We start from the raw sequence: 25,853 nt of genomic DNA on the forward strand, positions 1-25,853 counted from the left end.
GCAACAAAATACCTGTACCATTGGCGTAAGTGTTGTGACTGGTGCAGAGGACAAAATGTTGATCCTTTTCAGTGTTCCATTGTCCTTCTTGCTTTCTTTGGCCCACAGTGGCCTTCAAGTGGGTACCATTAAAGGTTACCTGGCGGCGCTGTCCATCTTCAAGCGCTCGTCTGAGGAATGTTCTTACTTTAAGATTCCTTTGATTTCGCAATTTCTTAAAGGACTTACTAATGTGTTCCCTGCCCCCCTGCCCCTTTCCAGGTGCCAGTTTGGGATCTGAATTTGCTTTTGAAATTCCTCATGGGTGCTCCGTTTGAACCTTTGCACTCTTGTCGTTTGAGATTGTCCTTCAAGACCGTGTTCTTGGTTGTGGTTACTTCCGCTCGCAGAGCGAGTGAATTGCAGGCACTTTCATGTAAGCCGCCCTTTGTGTTCCACAAGGATAGAGTTGTACTGAGGGCACATCCTTCCTTTCTACCTAAGGTAGTGTCTGTATTTCATTTGAGCCAGAAAGTGGTTCTTCCTTCTTCCTTCTTTCTATCCTCCTCCTCATCCTGGTAAGGAAGAGGAGCATCTCCATAGGCTGGATCCTAGGAGACCTCTCAGCTTTTATTTTTCTAGGATTTCCAGGGTCAGAGTGGAAGATCAACTCTTTGTGGGGTATGCTGGTCACCGATTGGGGCAGGCTGTTATAAAACAGACCTTGTCCAGGTGGATTATCCTCACCATTACTGAATGTTACTGTTTGGCGGGCAAGGATCCTCCTGAAGGGTTGTGAGCTCATTCCACTAGGGATGTGGCTACTTCCACAGCCCTGCAGCGGGTAGTTCCTATTAGGAATATTTGTAATGCAGCCACATGGGCTTCTATCCACACCTTTTGTTAAACATTACTCCCTGGATACAATCCATGATCGAGATGTGGTCTTTGGTAAGGCGGTTCTTTATTCTGCCATCTGATTGGGTACTCTAAATTCTTTTCCTGCTTCCATTTTCTGGTACTGCTTTGGGAGTCTGTCAAAGATGTGGAATACGTTGGAGGACACAATCCATTCAAAGAATAAGTTACTTACCAGCTGGTAATGTTCTTTCGATTGGATGGTCCTCCAACGTATTCCCCATCGCCCTCCCAGCCTCCTCTCTGGAGAATTTCCTATGCTTTTGCAGCTTATGTTTCCACAAGGCTATGTGCAGTCAAGCAGGCATTGGATATGTGCATGTCACACGTTATGGAGGAAAAAAAACTGAGGCTATGGGCACTGCGCGTCCTAGTTATAACATCCGGTGACGTCGCCCTCGAAGGAGGCCTTTGAGGGACATCGAGCAACGACGTTGATGCAGGACGCCCTCTGCCGAAAAAGCTCCGACATACACAGCTGTGGACATTACATGCCAAAGATGTGGAATACGTTGGAGGAACATCCTATCGAAAGAACGTTACCAGTTAGTAAGTAACTTTTCCTTCTCCAGATGGTGTATGTATGTATTAATATACTGGTGCTAGACATCTAAAGTGCAAGAAATGAAAATCAACATAATACAGCATATTTATTTTGTCAATGTATTCTCTTTATTTTTGAAGGATGACATTATAGTGTCAACTCTAACGCCAAGTCCCTTGACACCAGTGAAGCGCCATAGGTACATTTCAAAATCAATTATTGTTTTAGTTTTAGTTAGTTACAATGGCCGACTTTCTCTTTATAACAAATACATGTTTTTTCAATTATAAAAATAGTGTTTCCTTTTCAAAATATTTATCATGTATTTGGTGTTTGGATAACTTGTTGAAATTCGACAATCATACAAGTTAACTTATAAAGATGTAATCTTTGTTATTAAAGAAGTTAACATTACACTGTCTAATTAGTATCTCATGTTTATTGCTTGCGTTATAAACAAGGAGTCTACTACTGAAGTGGTCGAGATGGAAGAGATATGGACCATAGGTTTACAAATAATACTGATGGTCATCATTTATCTTCCATTGGACTTTTAATGTACTGTTCATTGTGTGTAAAGTGTTTTTCAAAGTGAATAGTGTACTTGTTGTAATTATATTTGTTTATTGCCATGGAAGAGATTTACAGTGCTTTACAACTTTTTGTGAATGTTCTGTTACAGTTAGAGACATACTAGGCACATAAAGATTGACAGCATCAAAACGCACTCTGTTTTTTAATGCTTTGGATGCATAGGAAGAAGACAAACAGGAAGACTCAAACCACGCCACTAACAAAGGATGTTGCTTGCCAAACCAATGTCACTTGGGAGCAACTAATGTTCGAGTTTGTGGCTGCTAGTCCCAAGGTTCAAAATCGGGATGCTGATGTGCAGTGGCTGGAATTTAAATTGAATGCCACCAGCGAGCTGAAGAGGGAAAAATCGAGATCAAACTCCTGCCCCTCACCCCAGGCACATCGACAGACAAAACAGCAGGAATAATAAGGAGCGCACCTATCATTTGAACCAGGCCCCAGAGCACCCATGGGTGACAAATATGCTGAAAGACACCCACTCCACCAACATTGCAACCTACATGCTACATTAGCCTAAATGCAGCGGTACCAGAATCTACAAAACACAATAATCCCTGTTTAAAGGCTGCAGATGCCTATATGAATTAACCTGATCTAATTGCACAGGGTAAAGCCATGTTTTAAGAAAATTACAGCCAAGTAGCCAAGTGCATTTATCTCACTGAACACCAGCCGCAGTGGGGATTCGTGCTGACTTCAGCAATGCTCCTCGCAAACCCAGTAGCAGGCAAGGTCGCACAGTAAGATAAGATTACTTTCTTTGAACGACAGTGAACCCTGGCAGACAAACATTTTTAATTCTTCACAAATATGAGTAAGCCACGGCAGCACATCCAGAGCCCAGTGTTTTTTCCTCACACACCATTTGAAACATAATTGTAACAAGAATGGCTCAGCTCTGGCCAATGAACACAGAGCCCAGGGGCGAAAAGCCTGTTTCAGCTAAAAGTGATGGGAACAGATTCATACTGCAACAATTTCAGAGTTAGGTAATGGGGGCGGCGCAGCTAAACCAACCCACTGACGCAAAAGTCCAATGTCCAATTATCAGGCTTCCTATAAAGGCTACATAGGTAACTGTGAATGAGGGACAGGCAGCCAGGAGTGGAACTTAAGTAAAACCTTTATTCAGGATCCAGAAATTCAACAAAAAGTTCATGAATGCTTCTTCTTCTTCTTGGAATATGGATGTGGCTTCTCGACCTTGCAGCTAGTCCTCGTAAACCCACAGCATCTCGGGCACATCTCTCTCTCTCTCTCTCTCTCTCTCTCTCTCTCTCTCTCTCTCTCTCTCTCTCTCTCTCTCTCTCTCTCTCTCTCTCTCTCTCTCTCTCTCTCTCTCTCTCTCTCTCTCTCTCTCTCTCCTAGAAGAGAATGGCAAAGAGACACACCATCCATCATTTGTTTTTACCCTATATAGGGGTTGGGGTCTAGTTAGCCAATCAGCACAGACTTGGCTTGGTTCTCTATAAATATCCCCGTAAGCCCCGCCCCCTTTCTCTTGGTTTGAAGGAGGGTTGCCTGCCTGGCCAGCCAAGTCTAGGGTCCCGCGAGGAACCCCCATCTTGAAGAGGTCTGGTACCCTCGAGGTTTCTGTGACGCTTTCTGAAGGTGAGTGTTGGCGGTGAACTCGGAAGCGGGTCTCTGCCTTCCGTGTCACTGGGTACGGCCTCAACCGTGTTGTGAAAGTAACCACGTGGGAAACCGGCTTCTGCCTGTGAAGGCGTTCGGCTTGCCATGGTCCATGCTGCACTCCGAGCGGACCCCCGCCCCGGTAAGCCAGCGGTTGTCCAGGAAGGACGGCCCAATCGCCTCCGTTCTGGTGTTTCTGTTCGCTGGAACAACCTCTTTCCACGTATCCTATACTCATGTAAGCGGTGTCAGCCGTAGTCCTTTCGTCCACGTCTCTCTTAATGCTGTCTTCCGGGGTCCCAAGACTGTTAATTATCTGGACTGGGCTCTCCCGACCTCGCAGTTTGCCTGGTTGGTACCCCCTCTCAGGTGGTCTTCCTTCGACCGGGTGCTCTCTCATGTGTGGTCCCTCCTTTTGCCTCTTTCCTTTCATGCCGTCAACATCCCTCCGATCACAGTAACCTATCACTTAGCAGCCAATAGCAGGACGAGATAAGTTTATGGGAGCTGGTCCAATTCTGTGAGGTCAGCCTGCAGTGTGTCACAAAGCTGGCTTGCAAGCCAGCGCCGGGGGAGGTGGTGCTGGGACTTTCGCTGTGCATGAAGCTCTCTCTGTGTTTTTCTTTTTTTGCTGCCCAGAAATAAACGAAGTTTACAACATGTTGCTGCCTGCTTGGGACTCTGCTGCATTTCTTTGGCCAAAATGGGAGGTGTTGGGGTCTCCCATAGCTCGGACCCCCAGAATCCCGGGTGGGGGTCCAACTTCTCCCTAACAAGTTGGTGCCCTCTGTGAGGCTCATTGCTCATTGTAAAACATGGGTGAATGGGCACTGCCTGCACAAGCCCTGCATTGAACTGCACTCCCTGCTGCCGACTCAAGGAAGCTGTGGGACCCTCGCCTGCACCTGAAGACCACCGGAAAACGCGTAACCGTCTAAAGGCACCGGGGGCCACTTGGAAATACCCCGCTTGAGGGCAGGTCAGAGCCCTGCAGGAGAAGGGGTCCGGTGAAGCGCCTTGATGGGGGGTAGCAGAGCAAGTGCAAGTACAGCATAGGAAATGTAAGTACAGGTTCAAGCAACCAGCAACATGGGCTTTGAGGGAGGGGTGTGATTGTATGGGGTAACAATGGGCAAATGTTTCAAGTATTATGATGTATTGTTGATCAGTATGTTGCAGAAATTTTAAGTTGTTTTGTTTGGGTAGAAACTGGGGGGAGGTATTGTACGTTGGGTGGTGGGAGATTGTACATTGTCGCAAAAAGTCGGCGTATTGGTGTTGATCGGCACATGAATTGTAGTTGGGACTGCAGCGGTTGCATTGGTCCCTTATTGTGTTTATGAGGATATTGGGTGGCGTAGTGACTCCCCACGTATAGGACGAGTGCCGTGCTGGTTGGTCTAGATGGCGATTACATGTACAGGGGTGTGGCTTTCCTATGAATTGACGTTGTAGATCAATGAGTAGATGAGGTTCCCTGCTAATTGAGCGTTTTAGTTCGGTGAGTGGATGATGTTTCCCCGGAGGAGGTAGATAGATTGTTCCCGAGTGCGGAAGATAATTGGCTGGTTAAGCGCCCCTGGTTAGGGGGCGTTATCACACGCGAGGCGACGCAGCGTGTGCAGTCCGATTATAAGAGTTTATTGTGGTTTACCTTGTTCCAGTTGAAGCAGGAAGACAGCTACGGGGATTGTGGGGTTTTATTTTGGGATTTTTGTGGGGTTGGAAGAAATGGGTTATTGTTCTGTGTATGCACATTTGTCTGTTCATTTGTACTGTGTTTTTAGTTGGTGACGTCACCTTCAGATTGATGCATAGGACACAGAGTTTTGATGGTGAGGAGATAGTGGTGTGGATTTGGAGAGGAAGAAGAGGTGACCCAGAGGCAATGTGTAAAAGACACATGCGCAAGATTGTGGGGGTGTGCCAGAGGACGCAATGGTTTGGTGAAGATGGGCTGCACGTGGAGTGCACTGGCTAAGGTGCAGAGCCAAGAAGGCTTATAGAAATTTAAGAAAAAAAAAAGAGAAGAGAAATGTTACACTATTTTCTAACTTTTGCTCCCTGAACAGCGGACTATCGATATTTTCAAATTGAAGTGAGGTAAAAGGTATCACACAATAGAGAACTGACTCCCCTTCACCTGTTATGTAGCACACAGCTTCCATGCCAATATAAGTTAGTAAAACATAGTGTGCAAATATTCAAAAGTACTGAAGGAAAATAAAAAATACCATGGCTGCCATAGGCGGCTTCTCCAGAGCATCAATTGCTACTGACACACAACACAGCACTTACACGGGAAGAGGCTTAAAAGCACATGGCTAAAGTTGAACTATGCGCATGAAGGAAAGGGAAGATGCGAGGTGTCAGCAGATGCTGAATTAGCACGAGCCGAAGGAAGAGGGGTCTCACCCTCTGTACCTCCGGGAGTGTAATATTTGAGGACACAGTTGGTAAGAAAGGAATGCATTCTATGGGAGAATTTAAAGCAGCAGAAGGACATTTAAACACCACACACACAAACAATCACAATACACTAAAGAGAACAAACGGGAAGGTGCAGAACAACCCACTAGCAGCACCAGAGCGAGCAATGGAGGGCTGCAGTGCATGAACGCAGATTTGAAGGCACAGGTACAGAGGAATTAAATTTAAAGGGAAGATAACGGGGGAGGTGCAAGGAGTAACAATAGCAACAGAGAGTGGGGAGAAGGAGCACAACAATCTTGACTGGGCAGTGCAAATGGAGGGAGAAGAGAGACGGGAGAGGAACCATGAAAAGAAAGTGCAGTGCGAGGAGAGAGACAGGAAGAGAGCGGGGGAACTGGAAAAGGAAGAAAGGGAATGGAGGAGGATGGATGAGAGGGAGCTTATGGGAAAAGAGCGTGGAGAAGGGATAGATGGCACGGGAATGGGTACAAAAGCAAGAGGATGAACGAGCCATACGAGTGGTAAGTGAGTGGGTTGCACTGGAATGGGAAGGAAGAGATGGGAGGAGGAGAGAAGGAATGAATAAGACATAATAGCAAAATATGATAGAGGTTCGTTAGGGGGTGGTGCAGCATGCATGGGGTTATGGAAGGGAGGCAGGAAGTATAGCGCGCTAGAAATTGACTGTGCGCATTGTAGATTGTGGCAAGAGAAGACGGTTAAACAAACGGCTGAGGCAGATGAAGCCAAGTAAGCAGAAAATAAATTATTAAAGTATGCAATTGAAGGGGCACTTAAAATCAGCCCCGACTCACATGCACAAGCATCACAATAGCAGTATATAGCAGTATCAACAACCACCACAATATGCACCGCCCATGTGACGAGGATACATGGGGCAGGACGGGATCATATCAGCAGACACCACAAGCACCAACACAGGCACTGTCACCACTACATGTACAGACACAACAAATGACAGCACCACTACCCCAAGGCTCACAAGCATCACAACCCAGGGGCACTGCACAGCAGCCAGCACCCATACAGAACACTGACACAATAGCAACAGTACCGTTTACATGAGTGGGAGGGGTCTTCTTGATGGGGAACAAACCTTTCTAAGGACATAGATTGACATTATACCCTTAATAGGACAGCCCAAGACAAACTTGATTTGTCTCACTCTGCCACACACGCTCCTGCTCCACCTCCCCGACAGAGCGGGCGAGACGCACTCCGACACACACACTCACGCACACTCAATACTGCAGAGGACAATTGCATAGGGATGGTGATTGGTAACAAAACATTTTCTTTTCTGGGTGACAGTGGGGCGACTAGGCCATGCACTAGGGAAGAGACATTTGTGACTTCATGAGCAGAGTGGATATGACCACCTTATTAACAGAGAAAACACCAGGCATACACATGTTGGAAGTAAGGAAGATTGTTTAGGTATGTTGGGGGTGCACGGTGTAGAGGGGGGTGCATAAAGATAGTGCATTTCAAGAGAGTAAATTCAGCTACATTCTGAGCACACATAGTTACATAGTTAACCTATCACTTAGCAGCCAATAGCAGGACGAGATAGGTTTCTGGGAGCTGGTCCAATTCTGTGAGGTCAGCCTGCAGTGTGTTACAAAGCTGGCTTGCAAGCCAGCCCCGGGGGAGCCGGTGCTGGGACTTTCGCTGTGCACACAGCTCTCTGTGTGTTTTTCTTTTTTTGCTGCCCAGAAATAAACACAGTTTGGAACATGTTGCTGCCTGCTTGGGACTCTGCTGCATTACTTTGGGCAAAATGGGAGGTGTTGGGGTCTCCCATAGATCGGACCCCCAGAATCCTGGGTGGGGGTCCAACTTCTCCCGAACATAGCCATGGAAAGTAACAATGGATCATTGTTACAGCACACAACCTCCACTGGAACTGACCGACAATGCAGAAGTTGCTTCATCATTACTTGCCGATCCTCTGACCAAATGATAGCCTTTGAAATGATTTTTTCCAAAGAAAGACATGATGGTCTCTGTTTCCCAAATACATTCTGAAAATCCAGAAATCAAAGCGGCATCTTTGGAATTAATCGATAACTATGCGCATGACCTGACTTCACCGGGGATAGTGCAGAAGACTTATCCACCACCATAGATTCTCAAACCACTATATTGCAGGATGATTGGCTATTGAAGGATCCAAAATACATTGTATTTGACAGCTGCCTGCTACAGATTATACAAATGATTACATGCTACTATAGAATACATAGGAGCATTTGTGGGGAGTCATTGATGAGGTTTACTCGCATAATCAAAGTCACCAACCTGAAGATCAATGGGAGCTGTGTGCACAACCATTACACTTTGTCTGCACCACCCATTCTTGGAAAAATAGCAGATGGAAATGTACTTTGTTTTTCTGCTCTGCTGTTCAGTGGTTCAACATTTAGCAAGATATCAGGTTTCTGTAAATGTGTAGAACTTTAGTTCCTTGCTAAAACTAAATACTGCAAAAATCAGGCAGTTTTTGTTCCCCGCCATTAGTCAGGCCTGGAATCTCGAACAGTTATCCATAGACAATGCTCTTGCGGGAAAAAGGATCAGGATTGCTGGTGATGGACAGTGTGACAGTCCTGGATTTTTGGCCAACTACTACACTTAGACTTCCAGGACATGGACACAGATAATAGCGAGTTCTGATGTGGTGCAAGTGTCAGAATGTGCATCCTCTTTTGCCATGGAGAAATATGGTTTAATTAAATCCATTGAACATCTGCAATCAAGGGGATTGCAAACAGAATTGCATGCCACCAACAAGCACGCTGGAATAGCAGGGTCATGCAAAAGCAGTTCCTCCACATAAAGCATCAATTTGATGTATGGCTTGTCGCAAAATCAATATTAAAATAAATTAAAATAAATCACAGCTGCTGTACAAAAAGGGGGTCAGACAACATTTTAAAAGGGTCACATTCCATCACCAACCATAGTAGGTGGTGTTCAAAGACTTGAGGGTTCCCCGTCCAGATTCTGGTTGAAAAGTGGCTCCATCATAGTTCCAACACACACTCATGGGGGAATAACTAGCATGCTCATGAATGTACACATGGACCTCTGAGTGAAGCGTACAAATTTAAGAAAGTGGTTGGTGCAAAGGTTCACTCATCACATAGCCCCACAAATGAGTGTACCCAACAAAATGCTTACCAGAGATTTGAAGGGCCGAAACATAATTTTGTCACACTGGTGATGTGGAGGTTTTCCATAATATGTGCCTAAAGTACAAACCTAAAAGGTTGCATTGCAGCGTAGATGGTAATGGACGCTAGAACGAGGCTGGCAGTACTTGCTCACAATGAGAGCACCAGGGGAACAAGCAAAGAGAGGAGGTACTTTTGGCATGCTTTGTTACACCATTGCTTTTACACAAAGATAAAAGCAATGGATGGTTAAGCCAATATTAGCGCAGATGGAATTTCACTTTGTGAAAGATCTGACTGATTGTGCTGGCCATGCAAACACACAGAACAACATGTGTTTCCCAGGGCTAGTCGATGCCACAGAAAACTGCAAATGTGGTTCATCCTTCAGAAGTTGAAATTGGTGGAAAGTTGACTTGAAGATTCAAATGAAGTGGTGTGGTCTTTAAATATACAACCTAGGAGCAGAAAGCCGAGTAATATAAAATAAATTAAACGTGTGGGGATGAGGAGTCCAGGCATACTCTGGGTATTGGGAAACAAATAGTAGGGTAACAGGACCAGGCAGTACCAAATACAAGGAAACAAATACTAGTTTAAATAACAAAGATTGAAAAAGTAAAATAGGCAGCCAAAAGATGAATTTACAGGCAGAAAGGCAAATTAAATCCCTTGTGCAATAAAGCAATAGTCTGGGTGAAAGCAGGTGGTGTCTAGACAAATTTCTAATTCAATGGAAAAAACTACTTGGTCAAAACAGGACCCAGAAATCCAAATAAAATGTATCAAAACATGTGGCAGTGGGTTGAATCCAGGCATACACTAAGTACATGTAAAGTTATATTATAGTAAAAATTAGTCCAGACAATCCCTAATTCCAAGAAACATATAGAAGTTAAAATTCCAGGCAAAGAGAAATTCAAATAACAAATTAGCTGAATGGTCAAATAGCAAACAGAAAATAGAATTGCTAATTCAGGAACTAAAATAGAGTAGACTGGGCAAAGAATTTCAAAACTATGCTGCAGCTTTTTCTTGTGTACAGTACAGTGGGAGAAGGTGGTGTCCAGGCACACCCAATTACAAGGAAAGAACAATAGAGCAAAAACGGGACAGGCAATACCAAAGACAAGGAAACACATTCCAGTTATAGAACCAGATCATAAGAAATGAAATAACAAATAAATGAAAAGATCAATTGTGAAAAGAAACCTTAAAATTAAAGTTGAATAGGCAATGCAAAATAAAGCAGCCAGCTGCAGCATGTTTTTGTGTAAAATAAAGTAAATTAACCTTGTGGGAGATGGTGGATTCCAGGCAAACTCCAAGTACAAGGAAAGAAACAGTTGGCAAAACAGCTAGCTGTGTCATTTCCCTGTACAGTGTTGAAATATATATGTGTATATATATATATATACATATATATCTATCTTTGTGGCTCTGATTCAAATCAGGCAAGGCGAGTGGCACTCTCCACAACCAGTAGGTGAAAAAACATCCGGATACAAAATGTTTGTTTTAAGAAAATGTTTTCTTTATTTAAACGAACAGCTCGGCAAACAAAGTTTAAAAGCCATCAGAATGTGGCACTCCCATAATGCAGCAAAACTCGCTGCTTGTTCATATATATGCCCAATGGGGAGGTAACACGTATGATATGGCATTTATTACGCACCTATAAACAAGTGTTTCAAGGTGCGAAAGTAACCGCCGAAAGGCACTAAAGTACTGATACTCCACTGGGTATCACTCTATCTTGAAAAGTCAAAGGATACAACCTAAGCTCAGAGAGCAGAGAAACATAAAATAAATAAAACGGTTGGGAATCAGGAGTCAAGGCATACTCCAAGTACAAGGAAAGGAACGGTACGGTAAAACAGGACCCGGCAATACCCAATACAAGGAAACCAACCCCAGTTCAAATAACAAAGATTGAGAAAGTAAAATAGGCAGCCAAAAATGAAACCACAGGCAGAAAGACAAATTAAATATTACACTTACGCAGTTAGCTGCAAAATTCCCTTGTGTAATAAAGCAATAATACAGGCGAAAGCAGGTGGAGTCCATGCAAATTACAAATTCAATGACAAAAAACAAGGTCAAAACAGGACCCATAAATTCAAATAAAGCGATAAAACATGTGGGAGTGGTTTGATTTCAGGCATACGCTAAGTACAAGAAAATAAATATCACAGTAAAAATGGGTCCAGCCAATCCCTAATACAGGGAAACATTCCAAAGTTAAAATACCAGGCAATCAGAAATTAAAATAGCAAATCAACTAAAGATCAATTATTAAACGGAAAGGAAATCAAAATGAATTTGAATAGACAGGGCATTTCAAAATAAAGCATCTATATACAGTATGTTCTTGTGTAAAATAAAGTAAATAAACCTTGTGGGGTATTTTGGAGTCCAGGCAAACTCCAACTGGGTCGGCTGGGAATGCCCTGGGGGGCAGGTAGCTTTCCACTCTGGCGGAGAGTGTTATAGCCCACTGGCTGCCGTTACGCCATGTCCACGGGCTGAGGGAGATTGGCAACTATACCGGCCCGTCTCAGGTGCCACTGAGGAAGAGATGGTGATGGGGGCCCTGCACCTGTCAACCTGGGGTGGACTGTCCTCAGTGTGCCCCAACCGTGTTGCACCGCCAGATGGGCTGGCCCACGAAGGGTGCCAGGGATCTGCTGTGATGTTGGTTACCCACTCAACCCATCTTGAAACACAGACCAAGGAGTCTATCACTTGCGGAAGTCGGAGAGTGAAACAAAAACATGTGGCACAAGCTGAGGATTGGCGGACGCCAGCTGAGGTGGGATCCTGTTGCGCTGTGCATACCACTGGCGCCTATCGCCTGTCTGTCTGGGAGGTGGAGCATGAGCGTGTGGGATAGGATTTGAAAGATTGCAAACTATGCCTGGGCAGGGTAAAGCCAGAGGGAACTCCGATGGATGTGTGTAGCGGTCCTGACATGCGAATCGGTCATCTGACCTGGGTGTAGGGGCTGTGATAAATCCTGCAGTATCCTCACAGAAGCCCTGCCTAAAGTCTCCTCTCAGGCGGCCAGAGGGAGACCGACACTGCCTGATCCTAACCCTGGGGGTGGTATTAGCCGGGTGGATCACCTGGCATGATAAGACCCCCAAGGGAACAAGAGGATTCTGCTAGGAGAGAAGCGGTACTCATCTTTGAAGGATGAGATAGCATTGATAGCAGAATATCTAATGGTTTGTTCTCTGAGTCAACCTCCCTTTCCTAAATGTATCCAAAATGTTGATAATGAAAGCCATTATGGTCAGTGTAATAACCCTCCCTTCTGAGAAATGTGATCTTTCCCTTGGTTCAAACTGTGAAAACAAGAAACAACTATTACAATCTTTAAAACCCTCATCCAGAGGTATATTTTACAAACGGAGTGAGTGAAGAAAAACCAAAACCGACATATATGATAAAGAGAAGAATCAGAATGTTAGGGACTTCAATTTCCATCATGCCATAGGTACTAGCACGGGGAAGAGGAGCTCAGAGGCACAGAAGAGAAATATGCAGTCTAATGTTCTGAGCAATTCACACCTGAGTGGGAATTTTGACCATTGACATCCCCTTCAGGTGCTGATGAGAAGGAGTGGCAATAGTAGTAGAAGTTATCTGTGGCCGTGTATGCATCAGGGGCAGAATGAAGATGCCAGGACCACCGCCGTGCCTTTGGTGGTTAATGGTACTTGAAGAGTCATGAGCCAGAGAAGTCCAAGTTGCAGAGGTCGCGCAGTGATAAGCGCTGCTGTTGCAGGTTACCCCACGGCAGAGAGGCGCTCTCCGTACTTTGCGTCCGTCTGCCTCTGGTGGCTGGCAAGCACCAGGACACGAGAGGAGTAACAAGGACTCCTGCTCACAAAAATGCGAGTCACAGGACTGCAACTGAACTCTCAGAAGCTCCTAACCCGATGAGCAGAGCAGAAGCAGCAGCGGAAGTGAGAGATATGGAAACGCAGGGACAACCCGGGAGTTATCATCATCTGAAAGGTGGCTCCGGGGCACTCTTGTTGAATACCGAAATAATGAAAAGAAGCATTTTGGCCTAAAGATAATGTGCAAAGGAAACAAAAGAAGTGTTTAACTATCACTACCCAAATTCAAGAAGAGCAATATACGAGAAAGGCTGTGATTACTATTGCTCAAGGACAGAGAGGGGTCAATAATAAAACCACCATTGGCAAAGCAGGGGCAATATCAAACCAGAACTGTAATCCGCATTGCCATGGTAAATAGGAGGCAATCGATAAGGCAGATAAACACCAGCATTGCGTAAGCCAAAAACGGGTAATTGGAAGAAAGGGGGAAGACAGCTTTCTTGGAGATAGAAACTTGAATAAAAGACATTTGCAAACAGTTTCCAGGTGCGATAGTGAAAACCTAGAGATGGCTGGAAAGTGGCCCTCCTTGTGAAGAGTGGAAAGTGAAGAGGAAAATAACCTTCAGTATATGTGGCCAATTAGACTGTGGAATATACAACATCAGTGGGTGCTGCATCCTTATGGAAGAAGTTGTGAATCTTATTGATGTTGAAAGTTAAAAAAACTTTACACAAATGTTTTGAAGTAATCCCTCACCACAGAGTACTTATATGAGTGTTAGGAGATTCATCCTGGCAGGAGAGTACACCAGGATATGGATTGTCAGTGGTAGTCCTGGCAGGTTAGTGAACCAGGTAAAAGACATTAAAGTACTTCATTGTGGTGAAAGGTTGTAGTGGAAAGTGGCAATGCCACTGATATGTTTGATTTACTGTGGTAAAACCATCCTGATGAGAACATTGTGTATAAAGAAGAAGTGTGTAGTAGTTGTCGTTCACAAGAAAAGAGAAATCCTATTCTTTGGAAGAATGATGAACTTAATTGCTAAAATAATCACAATGCTAAGTGAAACCGTCCAGACGTGAAGGAACTTGGTGTTGAAAATAAGAACTCGGCTAATAGGAGAAAACCTTTGTGTATATTACCTTTTGAAGTGGAAATTGATTATTGGAGAACTTTATTCATTGGATCTTTCATTTGGAAATTCTACCTTCATCCTGGGGAAGGGGATCCAACCCTAGTTTCAAGATTATTTGGTTCTAATTATAATTTCGTTGAAATTGAACAGCCATATGAATACTTGAAATGCTTTTGTTTTATGTATAAGTGGGAGGGACATATATCCTTGTGTATTCAAGTGTTTATCTTTAGTTTTATAGCCAGGGAAACCCACGTTAGGTTACGGAAAGCGAGGTGTTTATCACACGCTTTTAAGTTAATAAAATGGCTTCTTGTGAAAAACATTAATCATGTCTTCTGCTGTGCATTTCTGACCCCTCACAGGGCGGTAGACTAATCAAACCATCTAGTAGCTTGTTCCCTCTAAAGTTTCCCTCAGGATCGCTGGCACTTGTATACCTCAGTTTTATCTAGTAAAGCAAATGATTAGCGGTCTTGAGGCCAAAATGATCTAAAGCTTTTCTCAACTTTATATGGGTGAGGTGCCTGTCTGGCTGGCATGAAGCCGGGCATTGAATGCTAGTTGCCAGTGTGGCACTTTTGGTACACTGAGCTGGTGCTGCAGGATGAACTGAATATCAGGTTAAGGCATATGATGCTGATGCTCATCAGACCCCAGAAAAGGTGTTCATTGATATAGACAGCAGAACAGTGGCCATGGAAGTGAGAATCTGCTAAGGAGTTTGTACAAACTCACCTGCCAAATCAACTAGCCATTGCAATAGATGGTGCTGGAGCATCACGCCCATACCCAGCTGCTGCCGGCGCTGAGAGCTGGAGGGACTAAGCCATTATGAGTAGGAGGGCTGCTGCGGTGTGCACAGTACCCTGGGGGGAGTGCTGGGTAAAGCCGCCACAGGTGTAGATCTTTGTGCCAGTAGGAAATATTCAAACAAGAACTTTGAAGGCCGTAGTGGAGGAGGGTACCATGTTAGCGCATCCTTCCTAAGAGATGGGTGAGCACCATTTGGAAGGGTCAGGCCATGGCCTTTGTTGCCCTCAGCTGATCAAAAGGGAGTCAGTTTCAGATCCACAAATGCAGGGTGGCTTAGATGGGCACCCACCTGGCATCCATTGCAGTAATGCAAAAGTTCCCAGAGAATCCGGCGTGTACCCTGGGGAGAGTTCCATTTTCTTTGTGAAGGGCAGGGCACACTGGAATGGGTTTACCCTGAAAAAGGCACCCGAGCATTGGAAAGCATTGTGGTTCCGGCGGCGTACAGTGAGCTCTCGCTGGTCCTTGTTAATCTAGAGGAGAGGGTGTAAATGTCAGTCAGGGCTGTACCCATATCCACAGCACGGCTCCAAGGAGAAGAGCCTATGGCGTGTTGGAACAATGTAGGTAAGGGAAGTCAGCAAGTCAGATCTGTAACTTCGGGATAAGAATTGGCTCTAAGGGCTGAGTGGGTCAGGCTGGTGCATGTAGCGGGGCTGGTCGTGCACCACTGCTGGATGAGGCATTTCCACCCCCAGGGGCCCTGCTAACTCTGGACGCGAGCCAGCCCTTTCTGTGGATCACGCCAGATCCAAGGTTCAGGGCTGGTGTTCTGTCTCCGCCTATACCTAGCAGCTGACTTACAACTGGTGCAGACCAGGGCAACACCACCAACACAACAAGAGATGGAGAGAGAGGAGAACCACAAGTAACCAACCCTCAAGAAGGTCAACAACCTTTAGTGAACAACATTAGGGTTAATCGGGCATCAATAATCCTTTTCCCAATGGTAACACTAGGACAAAGCAAAGGCTGGTTTATAGGGAACTGCCTCCTATTTCATTTAATTATCAGGCAGTATCAACAGACTTAAAAAAATGCAATTTTATTCATATACAAGTTAGACATATGTACTCAAATAAATATGAATACACAATTTATGTAGTTCTGTCAGACAAATAATCTAAAAAATTATGAGTGCAAGGCAATGTGGCTTTGTAACATTACACTGTGATTTTCCTGTATTGCCGCTCAACCATCAAACAAACCGTGTAAAGGTAAAACAGACAGCAGTCTAGTAGGTGTAGGGGCTCAGAATTGTAACATCCCTCTCAAGTCTGTGGTGTCTACAGAAAGTGTAGTATGCTGTGCAAATAGGCAAATTTTTAAAAACAAAATTTTACATACAACATTTCACTCTCTCACTCCAAAACACTACATGCACACCCTTCTCAACACAACTCATCCAATGTGTTTCTTTCCAACAAACAAAAAAGTGTAAACCAAGTGTAGGGAAATTCGTCAGGGAACAGTCCGGGGTAGTCAAGTCAATATAAAAAAATTAAACACTGTATCACAACTAAAGCACTATAAGCATCTGCTTTAGGAAAACAATCAAGCCCCTCTAATGACTGCTTTGAATTCTATAGTTTCAGCAATGCAATACACACAATAGCGCAAACAAGTAGCTAATAGTATTTATACTAATAATGCATCCATGATGAAACACCTTGTTAGTCCACGTGTTACCTAAAGAGAACAGGAAAAGAGAAAGGACAATCGGAAACCTTGTCCAAATGTCAAGTCAAACAATGCTTTGTAATTAATTACCAGCTCCGAGTTTCTTACTAATCTGGCATGGCTTAAGAAAAAAGTTAGTATTAATGAATAAACACTGGGGGCTAGCTAGGGGGCCGCAAAAGGACCAAAAAAAGACAACTTAAAAAAACACAACTCAAAAACTCCTAAATAGAAACCTGATACCGATAAGAGGCTAAATTCTCCCAACTGTATGTAGTTTTAGCAACTACCCACGTCATCTCAGTTCTATGAATAGGGATAACTTACCATCTAATTGATGGTCTATGTACATGAATCCTGCATTACAGCGGGGGACGCTCTATGGAGGATTTCTCCGTCGCTGGTTGGTTCTTCCCGGCTCAACACTACAAGGCAGGGCAGAATCCAATGTAGGGTCGGTTGTAGTGCTGACTGAATTCGAGAAAGAAAAGCACACACGAAAGGGGTGCTGTTAATCATGCCTTCCACCATTTTATTTTGGACATTAGCTGTGCCTTGTAGCGGGGAAGGAGATAACTGAATACCGAGAAAGGTCAGTAGGCCATAAAGAGCAAAGGGTAACTCTTCTGAACAGTCCAGAAATCGCTGATTACCTCGGTTTCAGTATGCCAATGTCGCGGTGTGGGCATCACTGTATTTATGCCATACAGGCTCCACTAAATAGCGGGGAGCCGCAACTTCAGTGCAGCCGCAGACTCGACAACAAGTGTTAAGTTGGTCGGGTTCGGGTATACACGGCAGTCAATGTATGACAAATCATTGATGCCGCAGAGGAAATATAAAGGCAAACCGGCCTAGCCCTCAGTATTTTATTAAATACAGCAAGGCAGTATGCCATAAACGGGCTGTAGTACCGCCGAAGTGCTGAGATCTAGCTTGTTCCTACCTGTGGTCGTAATCCCTCGTACCACTCTGTGTACTCCTCCGAGCCAGCTGGTCACTGCCAGAGATTAGCCCGGGCGATCTCCAGACTCATCGTCTTGCCGGCACAAGATGTTGTGTCAGTACGATGGTATGTAATTACCCATGGAGATACACTTTATGCATGTGTAACCACATCGTGTCATAACTCCACACCTAGGCCCACTCCTGCAATTAGTTCTTATTCAGAAGTTAAATGCATATTTGTGGCAGTATCAAAGCATGGAGATGGGCATTCTGTCTGGTGTTTCTTTTGCAGTAAGACCAGGGCAATCCAATGGTTTCATTGAAACAAGGCATCACAAAGGCCTGCGGCGGGTGTTGACACAATATGATTTCTTCCCAGTGCTCTGAATGTCAAAGTGAAGAAATAAAATGAAGTGCAGCCAAATGCCACATCATCTCATTAGTGGCATGCATGAATGGATAAACGGGTTTCCCACTGCCCCTACCTACTATCTAGTAAACCATAGCCGGGGGAATGGGCTTGGCAGAATCGTCTGGGATAGGAGACCCTGTTGAACGTTACTTCAAGTCTGGAACTGTGAGGAGACATGAGAGGTGTAGGCTAGGTGGGAGGCCCTCAGGCCAGCAGTGAAATACCACTACTGTCATAATTCTTTCATTTACCTAGTGAGGCGGCGGGACAAGCCTATGGGACTATCACTTCTGGTTCCATGCACCTGTCTTCTGCCAGGTCTGACCCACTCCGGGGACATTGGCAGGTGGGGAGCTTGACTGCGGCAGTACACCTGTTCTAAGATAACACAGTTGTCCTAAGAAAAGCTCAGGGAGGACCTTCAACCAGCAGAGCCGGATGGCAAAAGCTTGCTGGATCTCTATTTTCTGTATGGAGAAAGACTGCATGAGCGGGGGCCTCACAACCCTTCTGACTTTTTCTTTTTCCAGCAGGAGGTGTCAGAAAATGACCACAGGGATAACTGTCTTGTGGCGATCAAGTATCCATCTCAATGTCAGCTCTTCCTATAATGAAGCAGAATTCAGCAAATGTTGGATTGTTTACCCACTAATAGGGAATGTGAGCTGGGTTTAGACCGTTGTGTGAAGGGTTAGTTTTACCCTACCGATGTTGTGTTGTTGCAATAGTAATCTTGCTCAGTACAAGAGGAACTGCATGTTCAGGCGTTTGGTGTATGTGCTTGGCTGAGGAGCCAATCGGGCGAAGCTGATATCTGTGGGATTATGACTAAATGCCTCCAAGTTCGAATCCCCCCTAAACTGTAAAGGTAATGCAGCACTGTGGAGCCTCGGTTGCCCTAGGCCAGCCGGCCTCTGAGCCGGTGCATAGAGCTGCTTGCCTCAGGACTCGAGTGTGGACAGAAGGGAATAGTCTTTCATGGATTCACATGCTTAGAATATTCCCCATCGTCAGGCTGGGAATCCTCTGTAAATTATATAGACCTTTTCCATAGGAAAAATTTCGACACTTGTGTCCTATCTACGTCGTTTTGGGCCGTGTACGCCTGCGCCACTAGGACGTAGAGGTATAAGTAGCCCCGCCCCCCTCAGATTTCGACCCCCAAAGTAGTATGGGGGGACATCTGGTTTGCATGCCAGGGGAGGCCGGCGGGCGCATGCGAATCCATGAAAAATCCAGCATTGGATCTTTCATGGATTCACATGCTTAGAATAGATTGTACAGCAGTATCCCCCATAGTTGGTGTGTATGCAAACCAATAACACTAACCATGAATGCATATTCGCCATGGCTAAACTTCAAATCATAGTACATGAACAGCTAAAATACAACACTTTAAAGTACATTAGCCGAAGTATATACCCCCTTTATTGGGGCCTTCTTTATTGAAACAGGTGCCGTAGGACTGCACAACCCATCTGTGTATCCTCAGCATGTTGTTCGAGGCAATAATGCCGGGTAAACGTATGTGGTACCGACCAGGAAGCCGCCTGACAAATCTCCCAGTGGAATCCCGGACCACAATGCCGCCGACGACAAAGCAGATCTCGTCGAATGGGCTTGTGGACGTCTTTCCAGCGGTTTCCCAGCTTTTGAGTGGCAAAAGGAAATGGTAGATGACACCCAGCGGGAAAGGCCTTGTTTTGAGATTGCTTTACCTTTAGCCGAAGGGCCATAGGCCACAAATAGCTGTCTTGTGTCCCTGAGATTTTGAGTGCGATGGAGGTAAAATTTCAGAGCTCTTCTCACGTCCAACGTATGGAGAGTCCTCTTCGCAGCAGACGAAGGTGTTGGAAAAAACGTCAGTAGCACCATAGAAGAGTGCTTATGGAGCATGGTAGGGACTTTAGGAATGAAATGAGGATTAGTAGCCAACACAACTTTATTTTTGAAAAACCTCAAATATCGTGGATCGATCACCAACGCTTGTATTTCTGACAGACGTCTAGCCGAAGTAACAGCCACCAGAAAAGCCAGTTTCCATGATAGGAATTTCATTGACGACGATGACATCGGCTCAGAAGGAGCCTTCATTAGTGCTGCTAGAACCAGGTTAAGACTCCAGATCGGAGGAAACTTCTTCGTTGGAGGAAAAGTTCGGAACAATCCTTTCATGAAATGTTTAATCAACCGGTCACTAAATAATGGAGATGAATGTCTCTTCCGAGTTAATCTTGAAATGGCCGCCAGATGCACTTTTATTGTTGAAAAAGACAAACCTTTTTGAGCCAGGAGTAGCAAGTATGGTAGAAGCTGCTCCGGTGTGATGTGAAGTGAACGTAAACCTGGCTGATCCCCGCACCAAATACAGAATCTCTTCCATTTGTATGTATACGAAGCATTTGTGGACGGCCCCCTTGCAGCCTGCAAAATGCGACGACAGTCTGGTGGAATTGCTAACGTACCAAACTCGGAGAAATCAGGAGCCAGGCTGTCAGACTGTGGCTGTCTGGGTCGTGGTGCCAAACCGCCCCTTTGTCCTGAGACAGAAGGTTTGGGATCCTCTAGAACCTCATGGGCTCTGCTGCTGAAAGATGGAGTAGATCGGAGAACCACACTTGTCTCGCCCAGTACGGGGCCACCAGGATCACCCAACATAGATATCTGTGAATCCATTGCAGCGCCCGACGTATGAGTGGAAACGGGGGGAACGCATACAAAAACTTGTCCGTCCACGGGAAGGAGAACGCTTCCCCCAGTGAGTCTTGCTGTGGCCACCTGCTTGCGTATTGTAAGCACTTCCTGTTCTCTCTCGTCGCGAACAGATCTAGAGCCGGACGACCCCACTTTTCGAAGACATGGTGTAGTTGTTGGTCGTTCAATTCCCATTCGTGTAGTCGATTCATCTCTCTGCTGAGAGAGTCTGCTTGCACATTTTGACTCCTGGTAAGTGGAACGCCAATCGATATATCCTGTGGCGGAGGGCCCAATGCCAGATTTCTTGGGCCTCGGTCGACAGAGTCCTGGAGTGAGTACCCCCCTGTTTTCTCAGGTAAAACATTGTTGTCGTGTTGTCTGTCATTATCCGTACAACGGATCCCTTTAGTCGTGGCAGAAAGGACTTCAGGGCCCAACGCACTGCCCTTAACTCCAGCATGTTAATGTGAAGGCTGGACTCCTCCAATGACCACCGACCTTGAACTTGAAGGGAATTCAGATGTGCTCCCCATCCAGTCAGAGAATCGTCTGTCACCACAGTCATCTGGAACACAGGTTCCAGTAAGGGCACTCCTCTTGTTAGATTTTTGGAGATTCTCCACCACTGAAGTGCCTGCACGAGCTTGCTGTTGATGGTCAATTTGTCCGACCAACGACCTTGACTCTGTGCCTATCGATCCATCAAGAATTCCTGAATGGGCCTCATGAAGAGACGACAATTGTTGATCAAGGGTATACAGGATGCCATGGTCCCCAGCAGGGACATGTACCTTCTCACCGACACTATGGTGTCGACTATCCATTCCGATGCCTTGAGTCGTAGTTTCAGAACTCTTTCGACGGATGGTTTTACCAATCCTCACTGCGTCTGGAACTCCGCCCCCAGAAAGACCAAGGTCCTTGATGGCGTTAAGGAGGACTTTTTGAAGTTTATTGCGAAACCCAAGCGCTGTAGGAGGGACATGGTGGCATTCAGACTTTCCTGTGCCCTTTCCGGAGATAATCCCCTTACTAACCAATCATCCAGATATGGGTACACATAATGACCTTCCTTCCCTAACCAGGCTGCCGTTGGTGCCAAACATTTCATGAAAGTCCTGGGAGACGATTTTAGGCCGAATGGGAGGACCTTGAACTGATAGTGGGTTCGCCCAACGACGAACCGCAGAAATCTTTTGTGTCGTCGACGCATCGGGATATGAAAGTATGCGTCTTGAAGGTCTAGCGACAACAAAAAATCTCCCGGTTGTATCGACCGGATAACCTCCTGCAGAGTAAGCATTTTGAACTTTAGATTCTTTAGCAGCTTGTTCATAGCCCGTAGATCTAGAATGGGACACAATTTTCCATTGGGTTTCTTGACCACGAAGTAACGGGAGTACACTCCCTTTCCTCTTTTGGCCACCGCGACCAGTTCTATAGCCCCTTTCTGCAGCATAATCGTCACGTCCTGCACCAGTATCTGAAGATGGGATTGTGGCGAGAACACTGGCGGAATGTGTGGTGGCTTGTTCTTGAACTGTAGGGAGTGACCCAGACGTATCGTGTCCAAAACCCGTTGGTCCGTTGTTATGCGTTCCCACTCGTCGACGCGACAAGACACTCTGCCCCCCAGGACGTCTCGAAACATGTCATTGCTGGGTTTTCGCCTGTCGATCCTTTACCGACGATGAGTAGGAGCCTCTCCTTCTTGAGGACTGGTAATCTCTGCCTCTACGAGTAGCTTGGGCTGCTCGTCTGTAGCCTTGGGAAGAGTAGGAGGGCCGACTGAAACCTCGGTCTCTAGGTGATCCAAACCAGGAGTTTCCGGAAGCGCCTCTGAAAGGACGAAAGGAACTAACATTTCTGCCACTTTGGAGGGCTGCGAGTGACCGAGCGCTGTCCGAGTCTTCTTTCATGCCCTTCAAGGCTTCATCCACGTTCTCGCCAAACAGTTGTTCCCTTTCGCACGGCATGTCCAACACTTGGTATTGCACCTCTGGTCTAAAGGTCATGCACTTAAGCCAGGCTTGCCTCCTTAACACTACGCCGTTATTGATTTGTTTAAAACCGGCCTCCGCCAGGTCGACAGCGATATTTATGAAGTGATTGAAAGCCTCTTCCCCTTCACGTACAAGTAGCATAGCAGACTTCCTGTGTTCCTCTGGCAGATGGTCTAAGATAGGAGCCAAACGATGCCACATCTCTCTGTCATACCGTGCCATAATGGCCAGGGAGTTTGCTGCTTTCACCGTAGTTGCACCGACTGACAATACCTTCTTTCCAAACGCATCTTGTCTCCTGGCATCGTTGTCCGGCGGGGTCGTGCATTTGTGTTGCGACCTCGCTTTTCTGGCCGCAGCAGCAGACACCACCGAATCCGGCGAAGGTTGAGACGTCAAGCATTTGGGGGTTGACTCCGGAGCCTTGAATTTCTTTTCTAATCGACCTTTTATCGCCGGTTCTGAGAAAGGATGATGCATTGTCCTCAACCCTTCTTGCCAGACATGGTCAAAATGGGGATAGCAAACATCGATTTTCTTCTCTTGCCCATATGATCGAAGAGAAAGCAATCTTTCTTCACCTCTTCCGGCGCCAGGCCAAATTCCGCACACGCTTTTCCCATCATTGCATGGAAGGCCCCAATGTCATCCGGCGGTGATGGTTGTGCAGGGCTCTTAGGAGTTTCCATCTCCGCATCCGACTCCCATGTGGGGTCCCTTGAAGGGGACAATGAGATGTCTGAAAGGGACCATTCACGCTCGGACTCCGGCAGTTCTCCCTTCTCCGAGTGTGGGCGAGAACAATCCTCCTCCACCGGGCAAGTTGCAGGTATTCTGGTCGTCGAGCGAGGAGCCGGGTCTGGTTCGGCAACGACCGGCGTAGCCTGCGGTACCGTCAGGACACCAGTGTGAGGCAACTGCGTGTCCAGGCGCTGTAATAGCTTCTGTAACGTGTCAACACCTCCAGGGACAATAGAGACTGGGGATTCAGCAAGGAAGAGGCGGTTGGGATGGCACTCCCACTCGGGGGTTCCCCAGAACTGACTGCACATAACCCCAGATCAGTTGGCTGTACGATCAGACTACGGTCATCCTCCGCCGACGAGATGGAAAGGGCCTCTTCAGGCTGCAACAAGACCTCAGGCAAGATCGGGTCGAAAAATTCCGGCAGCCAACCCACCGAAGGTGCCACTGTCGACGATGCCATCTTCTCCATAACCGCTGTTTGACCTGCCGAAGTGATCGCAGGAAGAGCAGGCACAGATGGCAAAGAAGACGTTGACGATCTGACCGTCGTTGACGACAAAGGTTTTGGCGCAGAGCCTTGTGGCGCACTCGCCGTTTTTGAACTCGGCTTGTGGGCCGACGACACTCGACTCGAGGTAGAGCCATGGCAGTGTCCCGAGGAGGATTTCAATTTCTTCTCCTTTTTTGATGAGGAGGAAGAAGAGGACGTTTTCTTTGACAAAGAGTCCCTCGCAGGATGTTTATCAGAGGGGGGGTTTTCCAATGACCGTGGTTACTTCCCAGGGGGCTCTGCCGACACATAGTGACGAGGGGGCACCAGAGATTTAGATCTCGAGGTAGTAGAGCCTACCTCCGATGCAGGGTACGCACCCGCCCCGTCATTGAGCCAAGTCACCAGGCGTCTGTTGCGGTCCTTCAGAGTCTTCTGGGAGAAGCCTTGACAGATCTCACACCTGTCAGCCGAATGATGAGGGTGAAGACAGTAAATACAGTCCATATGCCCATCACCTTCATACACTTTCTTAAGACTGCATGTAGCACATGGACAAAACAACGCCTTTCCAGACATTTTCGAAGGAAGTCGAAGAAAAAGAACGCACAACCTAGAAAAAATAGCAGATACTCGAGGTAATCCCACTACTTTGGAAGACGGTTGAAATCTGAGGGAGCCACGGGGTGGGGCTACTTATACCTCTATGTCCTAGTGGTGCAGGCGTACACGGCCCAAAACGACGTAGATAGGACACAAAAGTGTCGACATTTTTCTTATGGAAAAGGTCTATATAATTTACAGAGGATTCCCAGCCTGACGACGGGGAATATTCTAAGCATGTGAATCCATGAAAGGTCCAATGCTAGAGAAAGGGGCAACACCTTTCACACGCAGTGCCCCATATGTTTGTGGGGCATGTGGTGCAAAATCATTTGTATAGGACTTGATTCTCGGTCAGGGTTTCGTAAGTAGCAGGCAGGAGAAACCTTTGTTGCAGTTGGCGCATGCCACTCAGGGAAGCACATGGTATGGTGACATTGTGCCTGGGGATGTCTTCGCTCTGTTATGAGATTTGACCTGTGTTGGGTGGCGGTGAACAGGTTTAATATCAATGGTGCAGAGGGAAACACCATGAAGATGGCAGTTAAGTGAGGCCTTTATTGCAGTTAGTGCATGCCACTCAGGGGAGCACATGGTGTGGTGACATTGTGCCTGGGGATGGCTTGTGTGTTTGTGTAAAATAAAATAAACTTTGTGGGGTTGGTGGTGTCCAGGCAAACTCAAAGCACAGGGGCAAAGACTGTAGCAGCAAGCAGCAGCATTCCCCTGTACGATGCTGGCATACACTGTTGAAAGGCAAAAAGAAGGAAACAGACTACCCCTCCCTTGAACGCATTCAATTGTTCGTGACAACTTCAACAAACCGTTTATAATCAATATCTGCTAGTGTACCATCTCTGTTAAAAAACAATTTACTGAATCACTTTTAGTGATTTACTGAATCATAAATCACAGAACTTAAAATACAGCATTTTACACTTTCTATTGGTACACTGCAGTGGTTTGTGTAGCATACAATGTGAAAAATCAGTGCTCACAAACAAAGGGGTTAGTACACTGTGCCATTTGTGTAAGTACTATTTGAAAGGTATTTCAAAGTATGAATATTAACAAGCGAGGAACATGATGGTCACCCTTTTTTTTACCTTACATGCACATAGCTAAAGTGTGTTAGGAAATGGAGACTCGAGAAGGACAGAAGACA

This window comes from Ambystoma mexicanum, chromosome 7p (genome assembly GCF_040938575.1).
Source record: "Ambystoma mexicanum isolate Mex_15411 chromosome 7p, UKY_AmexF1_1, whole genome shotgun sequence".
NCBI classification, from domain to species: Eukaryota; Metazoa; Chordata; class Amphibia; order Caudata; family Ambystomatidae; genus Ambystoma; species Ambystoma mexicanum.